This window comes from Lissotriton vulgaris, chromosome 7 (assembly GCF_964263255.1).
Source record: "Lissotriton vulgaris chromosome 7, aLisVul1.2, whole genome shotgun sequence".
NCBI lineage: Eukaryota > Metazoa > Chordata > Amphibia > Caudata > Salamandridae > Lissotriton > Lissotriton vulgaris.
In genome coordinates this window covers 464185036-464199121 of record NC_141695.1, presented here as the reverse complement: position 1 = coordinate 464199121, position 14086 = coordinate 464185036, and positions in this window count along the sequence as shown.

Genomic DNA, 14086 nt, shown 5'->3' with positions numbered 1-14086 from the left:
CCTCCATTTCGACCTATTGTGTCGACCAGAGGTAGCCTACACGAGAACATAGGTAAATTTTTGGATAGATACTTACAACCCTTTGTTCAGACCACCAGATCACACGTAAAAGACACTACTGATTTTCTTTTGAAAATTGAACCCATCATGAATGAACTCAAAAACACCCAGCTCATCATGTGTACGGTGGACGTATGTTCACTATATACTTCCATTACTCATGATGGAGGTATTGAATCTATTGAGAACGTTCTTTCTTCATCTGATTTAGACGCTGATCTGAAAGTCTTCCTCATGCAATTAACAATATTCACACTCTACCACAGCTATTTTTCAGTTAAAGACAAATGGATTTTACAACTTAATGGCACCGCCATGGGAAATTCGGCAGCTCCATGCTATGCTAATCTCTATATGAAGCAATTTGAGGAGTCCTACATTCTTTGTCATAACAGTTGGCTAGAACATGGCAGATAATTTCTGCGCTTCATCGATGACATTTTCCTCCTATGGGAAGGCACCACTGAGTCTTTAAATGCCTTTCTTGACACATGGAACCATTTCAATCAGAGAATACAGTTCACATGGGAGTACAGTGAAAGTAAAGTACATTACCTTGATGTAGAAATTCATAGGAGTACAGGGGATTGGTTTACCACAGTATACCGTAAACCTACGGACAGAAACTCCACCCTCCACTACAAGAGTTTTCACCGCCCTGGTTTGAAGAACAATCTTCCTTACGCTCAGTTACTGCGCATCAAACGCATAGTTTCAAATGAAGATCAATGCAAAACACAAATGAAATACACCCTTGAACGTTTAAAAGCCAGAGGATACCCCATACCGATATTGGATTTGGCTATGTCCAGAAGTGAGAAAAAATGTAGGTCTGCCCTGCTGCAACCAAAGCCTAAAGACCAATCTGATCGTTTGGTCGTGGTATCCAAATATTCCAATACTTCGAACCGTTTTCAAGCCATCATTCGAAAACATTGGTCTATATTGACACTAGAACCAGACTTTATGGGTCTATTCAAACAACCACCTATTTTTGCTTTTACAAGAGGGAGAAACCTGAAAGAACTTTTGTGTAAACCCAGCCAGGAAGACAAACGGATGGTATACAAAGGACTGAAACCTTGTTATAACTGTTCGAATTGCAACAACTGTATCACTGGTAATATCATGTGCCACCCCATGAAAGGACACCCCATCAGACTGAAAGTGAATGCCACCTGCAATTCCAATAATGTCATATACCTGCTTAAGTGCCCGTGTGGCAAATGCTACGTAGGTCACACCGAGAGAAAAATCTGCACCAGGATTTTGGAACACAAAAGTAATATCCGCACCAACAATATGAAATCAAGTGTGGCCGCTCATTTCACTGAATTTAGACACACAGTTGCTCAAATCAAATTCCAGGTTTTGGAACAGGTCCAAGTCACCCAGAACAACAAGAACAATTTGCTGAAGCGAGAAAACTTCTGGATCCGTTTTCTCTCCACGATGGCGCCCAACGGGCTGAATGATCGCATTGAATTCTTATGTTACTTATAATTGTTTTCCATAACTGTTCTTTATTAGCGTCTTTGTGTACTGAATTTGTTTACATTTATACATTTTGTCCCATTACTTTCACTTCTTCTGACTTTTCCAATATGGTGGTGCATTTTCCCATTTCTCTATCTCACTGCATGGTCCGTCTTCTATTTTCATCACTTCCGTACTGTCACCCTTCCTCTATTTCCACCTCCTGGATGTTTAACACACACGGGTACTCGGAACATTTGCACTTCTGTCCCGCAGGCACGCCGCGAGGCACCTCGTCTAATCCACTCAGTAAGTAACTTTCGGGAGTTTTCTCTCGCGTACTGTTTAGCGTGCACGACGTTCACTTCTTCACTGGAGATTGGGTATTCTGTGATACACGCGTGTTGTTTTTAACGTTTCTGCCACCTTTTGGGTTACGCACGCTCAGAATTTACTTGGAACACGGTCTCGTTTTCATTAAGTCATCACCTCGGACTATCGATTTCTACCAGGCTGATTTTCTCTTCACCTTTTTTTTAGTTTTCGTCACCTATTCTCAGACACTTTAATTGCCGGTCATTGTATGTGTTAGACTCATCTGTCATTGTTTCCGTTGAGTCAAAAGATTGATTCTGGTTTCATTCTATTTTTCATTGTAGAGTATTCCCTTGAGAAAGGGCTCAGGCCCGAAATGCATCGGGATCTTTTTTGAGGATTACTACTGTTGATTTACTAAGTGTGCTAAGACACGTTTTCGTTTCTAAATCCAATGCTGAATATGATCACAAGAAAATATTCACATCGAGAAGATTAAAAGCATGAAACTATACACATAGACTTTTGATCATTCTGTTCATGGAATAAGACCACGGTCCTTATGTTGTGCACCAGATTGTTCCCCTCCCAGTAGGGGGACCCCAAATTCCATTGTTGACTTTTACACTGCTAGGCCAGACAGTGTCACACTCTGGTTGCACACTACAACTCTTCACCTTACGCTACCCTCAAGAATACATACGCTGTGCGAGCTCCCATTCTTTGTTTGTTGAACAGTGTCATTTAAAAATATAATTTGTTTTGGGATAATAGAGGCTCTGAACAAGGCTTCTAAACCCTTCGCCTGCCAGTCTTTTGTGCCCCAGACAGTTTTTGTCTCAATATTGTCTTTCCAAAAGGTAAAACCTAATATAGACAGCTGAGCATAAAAGTTCGCAGAATACATTTGTTTAGTATCAACATGCTTTTCATTCCTGTCTTATTCAAATTTTTTAAATAAAACGTTTCTGGATTTGTGACATTAAAACCTGAGAAGTACGGAAACTTTTCATAAAATGTTTTTGAGCTGCCCTTTGGCAGCGTTGGACAATGTACCCATTGATTATAAGTAAAACATTTCTAGGATTTGCAGATTTGTGCAAATAATGGTGACCATAATGATTATAACAATACATTTCTTCATAATTTGATGAACCTTCTAAGTATTCATGTTTTGTAAATTTTGCTGAAAATTCTAAATCTGTCATCATATTATTAACAGTTTCAAAGTCCCAATCATCAGAAAAAGGTTGTATGACGTTTCAACGCATGCTTTTACAACGCATGCCATTACGACGCAACTTTTACAACGCAAGTCATTACAACGACTTGCGTTGGGGGGCGCTGGATAGTGAATAGTTTAATTTACTATTCCAACTCCAGTCCCCGTGGATAGTAGGGATGGTGTTGGATAGTAATTAAACTATTCCCTATCCTAGAGCGCCCTCCAGCGCAATTCGTTGTAATGACTTGCGTTGTAAAAGTTGCATCCTAATGGTAGTGCGTTGTAAAAGTTGTGTTGTAAAGGATGTTTCCCTCAGAAAAAGTGTTTGGTGAGACAAAATCACTTAAAGAAACCTTAACTTTTGTTGTGGAGTCTTCAATAGTTCCACCGGGCCATAAATGTCATAATCAGTTGTGTCCCATGCCATACCACCAGGTATAGGGACGGCTGTGATGTTTACTGATGACCGGTCTCTTCGTTCACAATGAAAGGATTTGTAAGGTTGCAGGAGCAAGTTGTTCTTACTTGCTGTGAACATTTCTTGATGAACTGTTATTTGGGTTTCAAGAGTTAGAAGTTCCATGGCTGTGTTGCATAGTCCTTCTTTTCTTACTGTAGGTTTATCAAATGTGATTAGTCTTTCAGTTTGAACCTCTTGGATAGTAGCCAGATTTGGTCGTCTGCTACTTCTCGGGAGTCCACTGGGCCTACTACTTATTATTGGCCACATGATGTGGTTTTACCAGGTTGATGGATATGGTTCTGTTCTCCCTTTTACCAACAAGCGGCGGTAGTAACACTGATCTTGTTCCAAGGATTCCTAAGACAGGTACTGGTCTTCTATAAGAAGGTCCAAATTCCTTCTTCACCGAAATGTTTTCCCTGACTCGATCCCCAATCTTTTGAATCCAGACAGTTCTTGCTGGGACAGGTGGTTTTTCTTCAGTGGTCATTGGCTTTTGTGTTGTGTTACTCAGACTTCTTCTTCTTTCATTTAAGTCCTGTAAAACAGCCATAAAGTCTTTGATATCAAACGGTTTTTGTTCCACCACTGAAGTTTGACAATCAAGATCCTGGATGAGCATTCCAGTATCAAATAATTCATATGGAGTGATTCCCACCAGAGAATTTTTTGGCAGATTATTAAGATTACGTTGGACATATATTAGATGTTTGACCCACCCGTCACCCGAGCCTAATACCCTGGCTGTTATAGATTGCTTTATGTCACGTTTTTTTCGTTCCACTACCGCATTTCCCTCAGGATGGAATGGACTTGAGTACCGCAATGCAACGCCCAAGCTAGCCACGGCCTCCTTGTAAGCCCTAGAGCTAAACGCAGGACCTTGGTCAGAATGTAGCGTGCGGATTGCGTATGTGCCGATAAAGACTCGCAAATCTTTTATAACAGTTCTGGCGTCAGCCGAGCGCTGGGGCAACATCCAAAGGAATCTTGTGCAGGAATCCACTGCGACCATGATATACTTATAGTTGCCATCCCTCTGTAAGGGACCACAGTGGTCCAGGTAAACACATGCTAATGGTTTATCTGAAATTAGAAGGGGCGTCTGCGCAGGTCGCTTCACTGTAGAAACCTTCATTTTTTGGCAGATTTCACATTCTAGCTTGTTTCCTCATGCGCGGCCACCAATATCTCTGTTTTAATAACGATATTGTGGCCGAAACTCCTGCGTGTGCAGAGGCGAGTCCTTCATGTGCTGCTAAGATTAGTCCTAACCTATGTTCCATGTTTGGGATTGCCCGATCCCCCACTCCAGAGATTTGAGCAAAAGAAACATTATTTGCATCAGTTATATATGAGTACTTTACTGGAAAGCCTTTCGGGAGTGTTTTACCACTGTCTTTCACTGAAGCGGTGACGGCTTGCATTATGTCGCTGTCTATTTTTGTTTTTGAACGAGCGATTGCAGCTACGGAATCCGTTTGCACAGCTGCCTTCGCGGCCTCATCAGCCAATGAATTCCCTTCAACGTGAACACCATCACGTTGATGACTCAGTGTACCGATCATGTGAGTCTTTTGTAGTTTTTTTTTGTAAAAGAACTACTTGTTCCCAAAGCATTTTATGCTTAATTGTGCCACCTTTTGCGTCTTTTAAACCGTTTTGAACCCAGTTCTGCAAATATTTGTTGTAAGATTGTAGGCAGTAATACGAATCGCACACTATGAGGGTGGGGATTTCGCAATCGGTATTTTCAAGCGCCATCTTGAAAGCCTGTAGTTCAGCTTGCTGAGCTGTACAGTCTCCGAGTGATTGAGTTTTAGTGACCATAGGTCGAAATTTACCTTCGCGCCAGCAACCTTTTACAATCGCGCACGCAGCACTATTGTCGCATGTTTGTAACTGTGTTTTACCCCCTATTGCGGGCTGTGCTGAACCGTCGGTATAGATTATACAGCCTTAATGTTCTAGAAGTAGAATTTCAGTCGGCAGAGGACATTCTAGTTCGTATTGTAGAAATTCTTGTGTTTTCAAATAGGGGTCAAAAACGTATTCAACGTCTGTTGCAGCAAGAGAATTAACCCATTGTATCCATCTTGGATGTAGAGCTTTTGCATTTGGAATGCTTGCCTTTGTTACTGCCTCTAAGGCAGGTACAGGTGTAACGATTTTAATGCACTTATCCTGTGCGAGGGCTCTCTCCTTTGCTACAGCAGTCTGAACCGCTGTCAGAATCTTTTCTTTTGAAGTTAATTTCATTTCGGCTTGTGAGTAGAAGTGTGATTTGTAAGCTATTGGTACCTTTTTACCTTCATTAAAAGTTAGGTATGTGAATCCGCATCCCCCTGGGATGATTCGTATCACAAGGTTGCTCACGTTGTCGCATGTTTATAACTGTGTTTTTGCTAACTTGTCTGTTTGTACAGAACACAAAATTTCTGTGTGTTCTTGAGTCCAATTGGTGATTTGAAATCAGGTTTTATTAGTTCGTAGAGAGGTCTAACCCTTTCTGCGTAATTTAGAACATAAGTTCTACAAAATTCAGGAAACTTAGAATTGACTAAGTTTTTCAGCATTTTAGGAGGGTGAAACATCGCACATTTCTCTAGAAAGTTGGCTGCCAGGCTTTTGCCTTCACTTGATAACTCGTATCCTAAGAATAGGATGTTGAGGTGGGCAATTCGTGATTTCTTAAAATTGAATTTGTTCCCCTCAGAAGCAAACCCAAGTATTATGGAGTACACTCTTTTCAGTGCACGTCAAAATCATCGTCTGTAAGATCGATGTCATCGACCTAGGATAATGCCTCATCATTATATGTTTGTAGTAACTCTTACTCTGGCTGGAAATAATCCAGGACTGTTCTTGCATCCCTGGGGGAGACGGCAACATTGTCGCTGTGTCCCCTTGATGGAGAAAGCGGTCAAATACCTGCTTTCTGGTGCAATGTTTTGACAGAAGAAACCATTTGAAATATCTAAGGTAGTTTTATAGTTTTTGCGCAAGATGTTATTCATCAGTGCTGCACTATGTGCATTTTGTACTGCAAAAGTTTTGCAACAAGAGTTTAGATGTCTGTAGTCTAAAACTAGACGTTATGAATTGTCTGGTTTGGAGACAGGAAACAAAGGATTATTCATGGATGAGGTGCATGTTTCAATCACCCCTTGGCATTCAAGTTGCTTTAAAATCTCCCTGACATGTTTTTTAGCTTCCTGTTTTACAGGATATTGCCTTTGCATTGTTGGTTGAGTTTTCAACTGGATTTTATGGTGAGGGGAATCCTCATCATATCCTACATGATTTTTATATAATGCTGGGGCTTGGGCTACAGCCCATTTCCTGGCATAGGTGTATTTTTTATGAATTGGAATGTGATTTGAGAAGGCTGGCATAATTATCTCTTCGCCTTGTGGGCACTCCCTGACAAATTCAGGTGGCCAGTCTTGTTCAGCTAGAAGAATGTCATAACGCTTAGATAGCTTCTCCCAAAAGAGTGCCTTTATTTTCTTAGTTATGTCCCCCTCCATCTGGAGTGTTTCTTCATATAACTTATGGGGTACACTAACCCTGGTGTCTGCAGTTTCAACTTGAATGCATGCATTCAAGTCCACTGTCTCCAGATGATCCTTCAGGATCTTGCGAGCTATGGTGACCTCTGCTGCACTGTCTAGCATTGTCTGGGCCCACTCCCCGTTCTTGAGTTGTGTCCTCAAGATCCTCGGCATGTCTGATCTTTAAACGTGCTACCTTCCTATTTGGTGAATATAGTTTTCTTATTTTTTGGAACGTGCTGTTCGTCTTTGGAGTTCACGCGTTCTTCTTTGTGTTCTGATCGTCCTCTTCTTTTGCATTTCTGCGAGGAAGTCTGAAACAAAACAAGATGAACGTGTATCAATATCTGGATATCTATCAGGATTTCTCAAATTATCCCTATTTATAAGGTTATATCTCTTTTCAGAGGGCTCCTGCTGAGGAGACCTTCCTCTGGACTGGGAACGCTTCTCTTCAGGATGTGTCTGTTTTGTGTTTTCCGACTTCTTCTTAGGAGTAGTAAGACTATTTTTAATAAAATCTTTTTCAGGATTTTCCGTTAGTTGGGATTTTACTGGTTTCCCACCCAAACTATCTCTACCTAGTTCTCCATAGGATTTTTCAATAATTCTGGCAAGCTCATACGGTTGCTCAGTAATATCTGTTTCTTTTAGTTTTTGGCGGATAGCCATGGATGCTGTTTCACCATTAATGTTAGCTAATAGTATAGCCGAGACCTGTTTGAAATCTTTCAGTAATTTTATACCCAGATTTAAGGCCAGTTCTGGACCGTATTCATTTTGAATCTGTCTCAGAACGTCTGGTATTACGGTATTACCTCCAAAGATGGGACACCATGTGTTTTTGTGTAGATTGAAGCAAAGACTGTACCCCAAGTGTCACAGTCCTCTACGTGTGGTGCAATCCCCATTGGTAAACAGATTATTAAAATTATGTGTTTCTCATGAGGTGTACTATCGGGGAATACTACCTCTATTTGAGTAATTTTCTAGGCTAACCAGAATGGAATTTGTTCCTGTTTTGTGGGTAATTTACCAATGACTGACTGTATAGTCTGTGGTGTAATTGTGTTTGTGTTCTCCTGGTGAGGGGTGTGTTGTGTAAGTCTTGTAGTCTGTTGGACTGTTAAAGTACGCATGCCATATTGAACCAATTGTCGGTGTATTTTTATTCGTTGATTTAGCTGTGCTAACAATTATGGACCGGTCATTCTTTCAATGTCAGGATGTGGTGTATAGCTGTCTAGAAACGGCCATGTTGCTCCTGGTCTACCTAGTTGACCGAGCCTGGTAATGTGATTTTGATTTTGTAGGGTACCATTAAACCAGAGCTTATGCTCTTGGTAAGTTAGTGGAATTTAAACGTCCTCGAAAGGAACATATTCCGCTGGAGGTTCCTCTACTTTGTAGTAGTGGAACTCGTATGTTACTGGATTTGCGCATTGGAATAGTGTATCCTGTAGTGTAGACGTAGGCCTGAAGTCAACTAGGTCTCTACCGAATATACTAGACTCAATTGTGAGTGCCAGCTGGCTCAGAGATCACTAGAAACTTTCTCGAATACACAAGAAGGGATTAGTTTCTGATAACCGCATAAACATGACAACTTTGTTTCCCAAGAATAAGAAATGTATGTTTAGAGTCGCGGAAACAATAGATAGTTTTTTCACTCAGTCAATCGTGCATGCTTCGTTTCACCAGAGGTGCAGAGAAATAGAGAGACAGGTGTTTTCAATAAAAGGTATTTATTGAACAGTCTTCTTTCTCATGCAGAGGAAATGAACTGCTACAATCATAATACTGGTTGCAAAGTACAATGCGTACAGTACCAAGAGTATTATAAAATAATACTGTAAAAGCATGATATGGTTTCTAAGCCATAAAATACATAGAATACATACATTAATAAATAAAGACTAAAAGTACTCAACCGGTGCTTCTAAAATACGCCTACCCCGGTGTACCTAACCTAAGTCTAGTACAAGGTAAGAAGAAAGTGAGGTGCATCTTAGTTTCAGTATTCTTTTGCCAAGAATCTAATCCAAGAATTCTCTAAGGGTCTAATCATCTCCATACCTTGGTTTTAGAATGAAGGAGGTCTGCTCTCTCTCTCTCAGGACTCGATTTCCCAACAACCCGCAAGGGTAGCTTGGAAACACTGGAGCTGGATTTCTCGGCTGGAGAAAGGACAGCGTCTCTCAGTGTGTCAGCTGGAGGGTCGGCTTCCTTCGGCACTTGCTACAGCAGGGTGCGTCAGGCAAGTAGATAGCCGAACTGCTTCAAACCACTGTGTGTCTGTTTGGGCAATTGTAGGCATTTTAGACCTTGAAGGTGCTGAGCTTGACGTAACGTTGGACATAATATCGTCATCAAAGACTTAGTTCTTTGAAAACTCCATGAGTTCTTGGATAAATCAATATTCATGCAGGGGAAGCCCCTGACTGCTGAAGGCGGGTTTTTCCAAGAAATCGTTGTATATTTTCGGAACTAGTGGAAGTACCCAAGCCGTATTAGGACTACTTAAGCTATGTCTTAATATGATTATGATTTCTGAGGCTATATAAGGATAGGGTATTTTATACCTATATAAGGGCATGAAACGGGAAAATTACACTAGGGTCCTAAAACACTATGCAACAAGGCCTGGAGGTGCACCTAAGTCCCCAAGCCCTTAAACGTATCTGTCTCACTGTTGGTTCCTCCTGGTAGACGTCCTGGACCGAGCCTGCAGTCAAAATCCAAAACCTGCAACCCAAAAATGTTAGAAGTGTTGAACTTACTTTTGTATGAAAAGCAAAGTAACTTTGCCTTAAACCCAAAATTGTCATACTTACCTGTTCCATTGTGTGATATCTCTGCTTATCACCCCAAGTAGTTAAAGTAACTGTAAAGTAATCAAAAGTAATTTATATGTGTTTAAAACAGTTTTAAAAGCAAATACAAACCGGTAACAATTGCAAATCCATTAACAACTGCATTTCCTTGTAACGTTTTGCATTTAAAAGTTTGTTTGAAAGGTAACAACAAGCATGATTATGATGGGCTTTACAATTTATTGATGAAAGAGCATCTGTTGAGTAATTGTTATCAAGAGAAATTACATCAGTACCTAGTAGACCTAAGTCCACTTTCTCCCCAGGAGTTGTAAAGAAGGCAGACCACTGGGTCAAAACAAGAGTGACCAAAACGTCCATTGGTGGGGTGACCATACAAAAGATGCCAAAAATCCTCCCCAAGGGAAAGAGGTTGATCAAGCAAAAGCTAAAAACAAAGGGTCTGGGATCTCAAAAAGGCTTGGTGTCATTATTATAAAGATCTTGGACACCGAACTGCAAACCTTTGCTGTAAAATCAAAAATAATGCCTCTATTGCACCTGCATCAAATGTAATAGTAAATCTCCAAATGGGATCACAAATAAGCCCTGACCATGTCATGGAGCTCACTGAGGCAAATCTAGTCTTAGAGACAGGGGTGGATATAGCTGCCCTGGTTATCTGGTCCAGCAACCTGGAGAAATGCAGATAACAGCCACATATCATTTGGGTTACACTTGAAGCACTGAGAGATACTGTGCAGTGTCACCCTGGTGACTGAGCAACAGGTGACCTCATACCAATATTTGACTGGTGAGACATGTACAGTTCTCAGTGCTGATAATCAGGCTAAGGTACACCGCATGGTGGTGGTAGCCTTCTAATGAGGAAGGGTTGCTGCACACAAGAGAGTGGTGGAATCTCCTGCAATCCTTGGTAGACATTTATTTGGAGTCCTCAGCATGGGCTGAGATAGAAAGAAACCCCCATGCAGCAATGTTGGGTATACCTGAATGGGTGTGTGTGTGTGTGAACAAATAGTGGGAGAGGAGGGGTGCACAACGAAAAGGTGGGTCGGTTGGTCGATAGAAGCTTCTGAATTCTGGGTGCACTCATAGGGTAGTGTTATCCGTCTAAAACACTTTAAACTATTACTATGGTTGTGTATGCGGAGCCCCGCAGATACATCCCCTGGTGAGGCACACCAATTTGGATCACACAAAAGTGCTTCGTATTCAGTTGTATTCTTCGTTTATTTCATTTCAGTTATTTGTACTCATTTAAGGATAGTTGACTCGAATATTAAACAGCATATCCAACAGTCGTTATCCGTAACATTTAAACATTGACCTCCAATGCATTTCGGGCATAGGTGCCCTTGGTCACGGAGAGCTGAGGAGGAAGCAAAAAGGGGGCAGTAGTGAGAGGCTGTATCGCAGTGAAGGGAGTAGGGGAGTCTACTGAAGTGATATGGTGTATGGGCTGATGCGTTATTACTAGTGCGCGAGGCTGTAGTGAAGGGTGGGGAATGTGAGGGGAAATTACCGCTGGTGAACAGAACTTAAGTAAAAATATTAAAAACAAAGTATCTCATCGTCTTACTTCAAAGTTACGCGTAGCGTCTAAAGACGTTCTCAGTCGGTCATCCGTTCGCTGTCCCGAACGCGTGTGAGACAGCCTGCTAAAAGGTTACATGAACAGTGATGACGGACTAGCGCCCGAGAGTTACGGGGGCCATCTTGGAGTGGTGAATGCTAAGGGGAAATGCTAAAGGAAAAAACGGGTGGTGTAAAGTGAATACTGTGTATATGAGAGGGTAAAATTAATAAACAATAAGCAAAGGTAAACGTATGTGGTTCAAACAGAAATAGAGAGGAAGGTGAAGCAGCAACATAGTATAATACAGATGGTATTACAAATAGCAACTAAATTCTGTACGATCATTAAGCCCATGGGGCTTGAGAGTTTGCAGAAGATAAATCCATTCAAGTTCTCTCTTGAGTAACAGTTTGGTGTTGTCTGTGCCTTCTTTCTTAGATACGATCTCTAGGACCAAGAATTTTAATTGAGCGATGGTGTGGCGTGCTTCCATGAAGTGACAGGCAATGTTAGATTTCTCACTTTTTAGTCTGATATTAGACTTGTGTTCGTTTAGTCTGGTTTTGATTTTTCGTTAGGTCTTCCCTATGTATAACTTGCCACATGGGCATTTGATGGCATAGATCAGATTGGTGGAGTCGCAAGTGGCGTCTACATGGAGTTTAATATTGTGTCCTTTCATGGGGTGTTGTATTTCATTGCCCCTGATTACACTGTTGCAGTGACCACAGTTCAGGCAAGGTTGAGTGCCACGGTGCCGTTTGGTTAACTCGGTGGGTTTAGCCAGTATTTCTTTAATGTTTCGGCTCCTGGTGTGGGCAAAAATTGGCGGCTCATTGAAGATGCCTTGGAAGTCGGGTTCATTTTGTAATATAGGCCAATGCTTCCAGATGATCCTTTTGTACGTTGCACTGGCAGTGGAAAATTTGGCCACAAGGACCATGCGTTGTTCTATGTTCTTGTGAGTCTTTGTCAGACAGTCCTGTCTGGATGTGTTGGCGACGCGGGATTGCGCGTCTTGTAAAACAGTCTCAGGGTAGCCACGTGCTCGAAATCTGTTTGACATTTCCATCATTCTTTTGTCAACCATTGTCTCATCTGATACAATGCGCTTGACGCGCAGCATTTGAGAGTACGGGAGATGTTTTTTCAGGGAACCTTGATGAAAACTGGTAAAATGGAGAGCATTATTCCGGTCTGTACTCTTTCTGTGAAGATCTGTGACGATTCCGTCAGTCGTGTTCTTGATGTGCACATCTAAGAAGGCGATGTCCGTTTCACTGATTTGCCACGTGAGTTTAATCCGTGGGTCTTTTGTGTTGGTCTCCGTCAGGAGATTGTGGAGGGATTCTTTGGTGTCTGCCCATAAGAAGAATAGGTCATCAATGTACCGTAAGAATAGTTTCGTATGTTTTATGAAACTTGGATGAGTGTATAAGTGTTATAGAACAGGCCCTTCTCAAAAGCACCATCCACCCTGACATGCAAACGTTCCTCATGGAACTAATGATGTTTACCTTATATCACAGCTACTTTACAGTCAACAATCAGTGGTTTTTGCAACTTTCAGGAATGGCTATGGGAAACTGCGCTGCCCCGTCCTACGCTAATACCTACATGGAGAATTTCGAAACTAAATACTTATACACTCATCCAAGTTTCATAAAACATACGAAACTATTCTTACGGTACATTGATGACCTATTCTTCTTATGAAGAACACGACTGACGGAATCGTCACAGATCTTCACAGAAAGAGTACAGACCGGAATAATGCTCTCCATTTTACCAGTTTTCATCAAGGTTCCCTGAAAAAACATCTCCCGTACTCTCAAATGCTGCGCGTCAAGCGCATTGTATCAGATGAGACAATGGTTGACAAAAGAATGATGGAAATGTCAAACAGATTTCGAGCACGTGGCTACCCTGAGACTGTTTTACAAGATGCGCAATCCCGCGTCGCCAACACATCCAGACAGGACTGTCTGACAAAGACTCACAAGAACATAGAACAACGCATGGTCCTTGTGTCCAAATTTTCCACTGCCAGTGCAACGTACAAAAGGATCATCTGGAAGCATTGGCCTATATTACAAAATGAACCCGACTTCCAAGGCATCTTCAATGAGCCGCCAATTTTTGCCCACACCAGGAGCCGAAACATTAAAGAAATACTGGCTAAACCCACCGAGTTAACCAAACGGCACCGTGGCACTCAACCTTGCCTGAACTGTGGTCACTGCAACAGTGTAATCAGGGGCAATGAAATACAACACCCCATGAAAGGACACAATATTAAACTCCATGTAGACGCCACTTGCGACTCCACCAATCTGATCTATGCCATCAAATGCCCATGTGGCAAGTTATACATAGGGAAGACCGAACGAAAAATCAAAACCAGACTAAACGAACACAAGTCTAATATCAGACTAAAAAGTGAGAAATCTAACATTGCCTGTCACTTCATGGAAGCACGCCACACCATCGCTCAATTAAAATTCTTGGTCCTAGAGATCGTATCTAAGAAAGAAGGCACAGACAACACCAAACTGTTACTCAAGAGAGAACTTGAATGGA